Source organism: Corvus kubaryi, unplaced genomic scaffold, assembly GCF_017639235.1.
Source record: "Corvus kubaryi isolate FWS band 111438036 unplaced genomic scaffold, C.kubaryi_AGA036_p1.0 76, whole genome shotgun sequence".
NCBI lineage: Eukaryota > Metazoa > Chordata > Aves > Passeriformes > Corvidae > Corvus > Corvus kubaryi.
The window spans coordinates 5,670,237-5,679,781 of NW_024582063.1; positions in this window are offsets into that span (position 1 = coordinate 5,670,237).

A 9,545-nucleotide genomic window follows, 5' to 3' on the forward strand; every position below is an offset into this window, starting at 1 on the left:
CCTCCCTCCCTCCCTCCCTCCCTCCCTCCCTCCCTCCCTCCCATCCCCTCTTCCCTTTCTTTTCCTTTCCTCTTTCCTTTCCCCTGAATTTTCAAATTTTCCTGAACTTTCCTTTCTCTTCTTTCTGCCTCCCTGAAGTGAATAACTTTAGATAATCATTCATTTTTGGTTCACTGCTCCTGGGTGTTGTCTTTGGTGTCCCTGCAAAGCCAGTCTTGAGGGACTGGCTTCCTGCCATGGTCAGGGCTTGGTCTTTTGCCTTCTCCCAACAGCTGGGCCAGGTATTAATCCCATTATTCTAAAAAGATGCAGACCTTAATTAAAGATACTGAATATTCCTGTATGACAGCAGGCCACTGTTTAGATACATGGACAAGGAGAACTGAGTAAATGGTGCCTGTTTACAGCACAGAGGGCCTTAGTCTTCACTGACAGTACTCCTGTTGTCTGTGGAGCCACAAGCCTGCTCAAAGGGGTGAACCTGAGGCCCTGGAACCCCATGAATCACTGTGCTTATCCAGTTCTTTTCACTCTGGATTCACTCTGGAGCAAATCCAGATGAGTGCAAACTGCTGTTATCTATTCCAGGAGCCTTGATACACTTATATTCTGTGCTTCAGAGAGTAAATACAGGGGTGTTGGCTCATGTATCTTAGTAAGGATTGAGTGTGTCTGCCTTGAGAGGAATGAAAAATGTACAGGCAAGAAATATCATTCTTGCAGAGGCTATGCTTAATCCACTAAATGACTCCCTTCTGTGGGTTAAAGTCAGCTCCCATGTATCTCCTCTCCTTTTTCCCAGCTATCTTGTGGAGATTTCAAGCATGGGCCACACCATGGGGGTTCCTGATTTGCCTGCCTCCTGTCTTGTCTCTGGGAGTGTGTTTGTATCATGAGTGCCATACTGGTGAGTCCGAAATGCAGGAAAATTTCAAAGGGCCCATGTTGCTGCTCTGCAAGATTTATTTTTGGCAGGCTGTTAATAAATAAAAGGACAGTGAAAATACAGGTCACAGAATACAGCATTATCCACTTCTGTTCTTCTCTTCTGGGCTCAGTGGAGTGATGCTAATCTGGCCTCTTTCTCCTTCCTCTTCAGCCTTCCATCTCAAAACCAGTTTTGCTCACATTCAGGTTGTAGGGATGTGGGAGTTCAATTTGCTCAGTTGGCAGCTCTGAAACCTGACAAGCCCTTCAGAACTAGAACCAAAACCCTCTTCTCTGTTTCCTCCCACAGATTCCTGTTTTCAGCTGTGGGGAACAACCCCCTGTGCATTTTAATTTTTTTTTCTCACAAAAAAGACACCTTCCCTGCCCTGAAAGTCCTAATGATATTAAAAGCAGGCAAGGAGCTCAATGCCACGAGTCCCACTGCACACACAGACCTTGACTGTGATGTCAGCCAAGCTGATCCCTGAAGCTGTGCTCCAGAGGCTTAGCTTGTTGTTATCAGGGTCCGGCAGGCAAACGGCACCCTGAACTTGGCTGCTGCTCAGCTCCATCTCTAAAATCCTCTTTCTCACCTACCTCCAAGTTAAAACAATTCCAGCTCTATCATAGTTAGGAGTGCAAGTGGAGGAGATGAGAAGTTTGGAAGTAGGCTAGGCTATTTCTTCTTACAATGCTTAATTGCCCTCTGGAAGCGCCCTCATTGTGCTAAGTCACATCACTGTTGTTCAGCTTTCCCATGGCACCTGGCTGATCCTTCTGCTTCAGTGGCACTGTCCTTCCTTCCTCCCTCCTTGCCACACCATGCCATTGCAACTTCATTTGCCATCAGATATTCTGGCTGTTGCCTCTCCCTCCTGAAATCCCTTATCCCATGGTATTTTGTTATATGGTACAGTAAGAGAGGAGACAAGCTGAAGGAAGAAGTGAATTTTGCCAGCATTGTACCAGACTTTGGTAGGAAGGGGTGATGGCAGAAGCCCAGATGGAAGGAAAACGTGGGACCAGGGGACAGAGAGAAGGGAAAGGAGAAAGTAATTGTAACCTGCCACAGAAGTGACAGATAGCAAAATCAAGTAGGGGCAGGCTAACAGTGCAGCCAGTTATTCTGCCAGTAAAAATATGAGAGCAACTAATAGAATCTTTTGCCCCAGGGTTTATTTCTCCTTATTTATATCACCATTACCGAGAGAGACACGACATTGCTGAACAATTGCTTGCTTCATTTCAGGAGCATGGAATGGTGAGTTGCTCTGAGGAGGAGGAAGAATCCTGAAGATGTTTATGAAAAATTGGTTTTTTCAGCCTGAGTGAAGGAAAAATGTGATTGAAAGAGTCTTAAGTGGACACAACAACTAATTCAAGATAATGATGTTGAAAGAAGCACTGTTTTTCCAAGTGATTTTCGTAATGAAGGAGGCGAATCCGTGCCCAGCCCTGGAATTTCTTACTTAGAAACCTTCTAAATAATCTATTATTGATAATAATCTTGGTTTTGCTTATTTTAATGAGGCATCCCCAGTGAATGGTTTGGTTTGGGTTTACTTCCTTCTTTGCTTTCATGGCAGAGTGGTCTAGATTTTCCATATATTGAATTTTCCATAGGAAAATTATTATTTGCTTATGCTTATTAAAGAAATTCCTCTGCTAATTTCAGGGCAGCAACTGAGAGCCTCTGATTTCTATTTTGAACAGGGAGGAGTCAAGAATATTTCAGATATTCCTCAGCCTCCAGGCAGGATAAAACATCAGATTAACAATGTACTGGGGTTGTTAATGGAGAAGCTGGAGAGTGCAGACAAGCCCTGCACTCATTTCTAACACTGTTTGGACATTCATTAAAACACTTTGTTCAAAAATGAATTCCTCTAGGATGTTGTAGCTGGTGTCATCCTTCCTAAAGAATGGATCTGTTGACCACATGAGGCAATGGGGCAGCTGGACCACCCGTGACTCTGTGTCATTTTCGATCATTTTGTTATTTACTAGAGGGTAAATTTTACCGTACTAGTGTGTAGGAAGTTCATTCTTCTCCAGACAATTTTACAACTGTGTCTTTATAGAAATGATGCCAACTTTAATGTAATTTGTTCAGATTTGAAGCAATGCCGTAAAAGAGGAAGTTTTATCAGCTCTACTGCAGTGGCTGATAAACCCCTCTAAGCCAGTACAAAACCAGTTTTAAGTTAGTATGGGCTGTGTAAGAAAAGTAAGAGCCATATTGAATTTCCAGAAACCAAGTTCTCTTGGATGTCTTCTGTGCTTTGGAGGGCATGCCTGTCTGCCCCAAGTGCATGTCCAGTTTGGGGCTTTTCTTAGGAATCCAGGATGAAACTTGATTTTTGCAAATGCTGAGCCTCAGAAGCTCTCATGAACTCCTGGTGGACTTGCAGTCCAGGCAGAACATGTTGAGAAATGAGGTTCTCTTTTTCCCACACTTTCCAAAGTTATGACATCTGGTTTTAACGCTCAAGCATTTAAGTAATTTTCACTGAAGAATGCAAGAGACCACCCAGAATATCCACCAGCCCAGTGGTTAGGAAACTCATCTGGCTCTTCTGGTGTGACTCCTTTTCTCTGTTTCTGGTTTTGAGGAGAAATTCATCCTGAAGCTGGAAGCTGGAAGAATATAATCAAGTCTTACTGTGACAAACAACATCCAAACACTGTAATGAAGAAGGGGCATGGGAAGTTTTAATGATGGCAATGAAATCAGAAGTTTCTTTTCTGGAAGGATTTCTCAAGTCTTCCCAACAGTAGTTGAAACATTGTAACTCTGCTGCAAGAGCCAGTATGTAAAAGTTCTTGCAGCTATACTATAGATCAGTAAATCTGCTGCCCAGTGTTAGTGACCTGGCTTCTGGAAAGAGTTGATTCTACAGATCAAGACACCTCAAGGTCGCCAGATTGGTGTGATGAATTAGTGCAAAGAGGGACGGTTATTCTCCGTGGTCTGAGACATGGCAATTGGGCCAAGATTCACAGAATCACAGAATTAACTAGGTTGGAAAAGACCTTTGAGTTCATTATGTCCAACCTATAACCAAACACCACCATGTTAACCAGCCCATGGCACTGAGTGCCACATCCAGGCTTTTCTTAAACACCTCCAGGGACGGTGACTCCACCAGCTCCCTGGGCAGCCCACTCCAATGCCCATCACTCTTTCTGTGAAGAACTTCTTCCCAATGTCCAGCCTAAACCTTCCCTGGTGCAGCTTAAGATGTGTCCTCCTGTTCTGTCTCTGGTTGCCAGGGAGAAGGACCAACCCCTCTCTGTGCACAGGAGGCTCCTTGATAGAACAGGCAGAGGAATTAATGTTGTTATGATGAAGTGCAGCTTTACAATCTGCAGTCCCCTAGGGTGGGAGAAACCAAATGGCATGGAACACTATCAGGATCTATAAGGAGCAGTCATGTGTTGTGTTGGAGATGATCTGGACTGGTCCCTGCACTGTTCTTCTCTTTCTCCAGCTCGCCTTCCTGTAAATCACTCCTGCACACATTCGCACCTACCCAACCTATATGGAAATAATTAAAGCTTTGGAGAGGAAGTGTTTCCCGTGATAAATTGGTACTTGAGCACTGTGGAAAATTGACAACAAATTGCTTCTGACAGGATTAGGGATCCCTGGTGAGGGATTGTGTGGAATCTTGAGAGACACCTGCTCCCCCTGTAGCGCTCCCCCCACATCCCTGCCTCTCGCAGCCCTGCAGCTCAGCCAGGCTGCCCCACCGCCTGCTTCCTCCTTTGGAGCAGCATGAAAGCAGCTTAGCAAAACAGAATAAATGTGTGAGGCTGGAAGGGCTTGCTGAGCACCAGCCAGTGTCAGAGCAGGGTCATTGCTGGCTGTGCCAGTGCAGGTCGAGCTGCTGGCCAGTGCTGTTGGACAGGAACATTGCTTTTGCAGTCTGAGTAAAAGAATGCCATTGAGTTTTGCTTCCTCCACCTATAGCAGTGAGAGACCTCCCTTTTTTCTTTTTAATTTCTAGGTCAGAGCATTGGGAACCTGAAGGAAATTGTACATGAAAACCAGTAAGATTCTGTGGGGAAAGCAGCTAATTTCATCACAGTACTAGCCTCCACATCCAGCTTTATGTGCTTGTGTTCAGCCTTCTCTAACTGGCAGTGAAGGATTTTGATTTTTAAGCCTTTTTTCCCCTTCTCTCCTCAAGCACTGAGCTCTTCTAGAACAGAATCCCACTGTTTGTGTTGGATGCATCTCCTTTATGAAGTGAGACAGGCTGTAGCAAAATTTATTAGAACGCACCATAGAGGGGGTTATTCCCTTGGTAGATCTGAGTTCATATAACCAAGCCAAGAGCTGGAAGGCAGTGGCACTATCTACAGCTTAATAGCAGCCACCTGAACCCAGGAATCACTAGCCACATGGGGCTGGCAGGGAAATAAAGGCTCATTGCCCATCCCTGTCACAGCTGTGGCAAGCCAAGGTGTTTTAGGCCAGCAGAGCTGGATAACACTGGGTTGCTCAGCCCTGACTATTTGCAGCATCTCAGTGTTGGAGCTTGTAACCAAGGGCAGTGAGTAGTCTGATCTGACTGAAAGTTACTGCTGGCAGCAAGTAAGACTTCTTTTGATGTTATGGGCTTGTTATGATCTTGACATTTTCAAACCTGCTGGTGCATCCATCCTCTTTTGTCCCAGCAGAAAAAATGGTGAAAGGCCTCTGTTGGGCAGTGTGATGTGGAAACAGTTACTGTGTGATGGCTTTGTGATGCAAGGCCCTATTACCAGCCATTTTCTCCTTTCATTATGGTTTCTAAAGCCTTAAGGTTGGTTGCTGTTATGTTTAACTGGATATGTGGCTAATGTCTTACAAAGCTCAGGGACAAAATTACATCTGTAGAGGCTTCACCTGCTGAGCCTCTATTTCAGATGTTTAGTGTAAACTGCTGGGACATGTGCAGCCAAATCTGGAGCTTTGTTTCCTTTCAACAGTGGCAAACTAATGTATTTGAGTGTGTTATGTGTGAACTGTGGGCATTTACTTCTGCTGAGCAGATTTTGCTTGTTTTCCTTGCTCTGTAATGCTTCTCTCTTGTTTTATTAGCAAACCAAAGTCACCTTGAGTGTAGTGTAAGCAACCCAGTCTGTGTAGGATTGGGGTTGGCAAATCTGCCAGGTTTTCCTGGGGTTAGTAATTGCTTGGTTTTAAAGTTTGTTAGAGAGAGATGCTACTAATAATTTTAAAAAGCTGTCTGTACCAACCAGAGGCTTTTGCTGCCACCTGTGAGAACTGAGGGCCCCTGATGGCACTGGAGGCTGCCCTGAGGGTCCTAAGTTTGTGGTGCCTCTGTGATCCAACCCTTATTTAAATAATAATAATTTTAAATTAAAAAAAATAATCTCCTGAAAGCTATCAGTACAGTGGACTAAATCTGGTGTTTGGGTCTTGTGGCTTTGTTCTCAGGAGTCTGTCTGGGCATGGATGCCAAATGTAGTGTTTCCTTCACTGTATCCTGTCACTGGTAGATTTTTCTGGGGTTTGATGAAGGTTGATCTTGCTCTGCCTTTGGCTCAGTGAAGGCTGAATATTCCTTTTGCCCTTCCTTCCCCCCAACATAACTTTTATTTTTTTAAAGGAAGCTGCTGGGGCTTGTATTTCTGGGAACATTTCACTTGATTATAAATATTTGATGGGTTCAAGACAAACTGCTGGCAAACATGAAATCTGAGTCAGTGAAAACATGGAAGAATTGAAAATATGGGAAGTAACAAAAACTAAAAATTATATTGAGGTGCTACTGGGTACTGGTGGGAGGTGATATCTGAGGGTCATTTGTACTTTTGCATTGCAGAAGTCCCAGCAAAAATACACTGGCCTCTGTAGTGAGGAGCTGGACCTGCTGGTGTTGGCCCCTGCGATGAGTGTGTGACAAGGAGGAAGATTCTGCAGATAAAGCTTAAGGTTTGGATGAATTTTTGTTAGAATGCTTTGGAGGGCTTGTTGAGTCCTGGATACTGTAAGTCCTCACTGAGCAGTGGGCACAGACATGCAATGGATCTGTGTGCAGTTTAACCAAAAAAAAATCCCAAACAAACTTTTAACATTTCAGATGAGAGTTAGAGAGGATGCCTTCTTGTGGTGAGTCCAGGAACCCAGCCCTGACAAAGGGATCAGAAGTGGAGGGCAGTTCTGAGGACAGTGGTGGATGGTGGCTGGGGGGAAAGTGGTGAGGGAAAGGTAGAATAGGGACCAGTACCTGGAAGCCAAATTCAGCAAACAGAGTGGACATTGGGCACAGAGAGATAAGAAAGCAGCTGGCCACTGGGATAAGCTGCTGTGGAAATTGTGGACATTTTATCTTGCTCTCAAATCACAAGTACCTGCCTAGCCAGAGGATGAATTTTAGCTTCATCTGTCTTTGGAGATCAAAATCAGTGTATCTGACGGTGAAGTCTGAGAATTTGTTATAGGCTTGAGGTAAATGCCACGAGCTGATAGCACAGCTGGACTATGACAGACAGTTAGTTATTCCATGATAACATGTCTCCTCCACTCTGCCATTTCTGTGGGGTGGCTGCAGTTACTCCAGTCTGGTTCATGGTAGCAGGGTTTTCATGGGCCACAGTGTGGGATGTCTTCCACAGCAGAAGGCACTGCCATGATTTTAAATCTGACAGTTTTTGCAAGATAAAACCTTTTGTACTGACACCAAATGAAGCTTTAGCTAGTCAATAGAGTCTGCCAAAAATCTGTATTTATGAATTACAAGCTTGTAGCCTTATGATCAAATTTTCAATTAGAACAACGCAGATTTTTGAGAGTGTTTTGCATCTGAAAGTCCTTATGTCTGGAGGAGGAAAATGTAGGCCAGAAAGGCACAAGCACTCAGGTCAATTCATCATGTAGTTCTTGCTTCTCTTCCCAAAAGAGAAATGGGAAAATTGAAAACATGTTAACATTTGCAAAGGGTTTCTGGTTTTGTTATTTTTTGCTTTGAAATTACATGTTCACTGCAATTTAAAAGAATCAACTTCTTGTAAAAGAATCAACTTTCCTTTTGGTGTTTTGTAAACCTTCAATTTCATCTGGAGATTAGGATTTCTGTTTTAATAGCTTTATCTGAGAAAAGGTTTAAACTATTGTTTGGGGGGAGTGTATCTGGATCTTGAAGATGGAGAAATCAGATTTGGGAACTGTTTTATATCCAGTTGTCATTTTAATTGCTGACAGATTCTAAAAAAAAAATCTTAAGGCTTTTTTTTCTTTTCCAAAAATAAAACTATTTCTTGGGAAAGGAGCTGATAAGAAGGATATTTGTCTTGGCATAGACTACTTTTCATTCCGAAGTGCTGAAAATTTACTTTTCAAGACTTTGTTGCATTTTTGCAAAACTGGAACGAAATCTGGTCAAAGTGCTTGTATGTTGTGCTCTCAGATGAGTTTACTTTAATTGTAACATCTTTTTTTCCCCTGGTTTAATCAGAAAAGAGATGATAAAGAGCACCTTGTAGTAGAGCAAAGTCTGTCACCCTACACGGTCTGGAAAAAACATAAAGAAGGCAATTAAGGTCTGTTGGTCGTGGCTTTTTAAGAGTAGTTTGGCAGGAAAGCTTACTTACGTAGAGAATGGGGTTTGTGGTGTTGGATTCAAATGGCTTTGGTGCCACCTGTGATGATTCAGTCTCAGTAGGCTGCTCTTAGAGTAGTAGAGGTTGGGTGATGCCATTTAGTGATGCCCCTTGGTCACGGCAGCATCAGAGGTGATCAAGTATGTATGAAACCCTGGGTGGATTTGAACAGGGAGCATCCCACGGGCTTTGGGAATGCTGGCTGCCCTTCAGGCAGGACTGAGAAAAGGCAGGGCTTGTAGGTAAGCAGTAGTCCTGGAGAAGAGGGTCTGTGTGCATCAACCTCTGGTTCCAGATAAAACATCCTCCTCCTGTTGTTGAAGTTCCCTTGCTCAGTGTGGGCTTCATCAGCAAGGAATCTGTCCACCACAAACCTCCTGCAATCCCCATTTCAGGTGGTGGCAGGTGGCAAAATAAAATACAGTGCCAGTGGAGACCATGATTAGAAACAGCCATGCTGGCAAACCATGGCTGGCAGGAGGGAGTTTGCCCTTGGTCAAGGGGAATCAAATTAGGTTGTAAAATACTGAATCAAATAAACTGAGTGTACAGAGTCTTTTCCCAAAATGATCTGTCCTGTGCTGTACAGTGTTGTTACCCTCTGGACCTTGCTCCATCTGCCTGCTGAGGAGCTGCCCTCCATGGGGACCTGGCATCAGTGCTGTTGAGTGATTAACCTGGGAGTCTGTCAGCTGTCCATCAGCCCTCCATAGGTCATTAGCTGCCCAGAAATCCCTGGCCTCAGGTTGTCCTTCCTGGTGTGGTGAAGAACAGCTGTAAACACAGCCTGACCTTAAATCAAAATGAGATGCTTCACAGTTTAAAATAAGGGCAAAGGGCTGGGTGATGGATCCATCCTCTAGTACCGAGTTCGTGCCAGGGCTCTCTGTCCTTTGTGTTTCAGTCAGTGCCTCGGTGTGTTGTGCAATGAGGCACTAATGCTAGAAATTACAAGAGGGTGGTTGCTCTGCTGGGTGGAAAAATGTGTCTTTAAAAGAAGG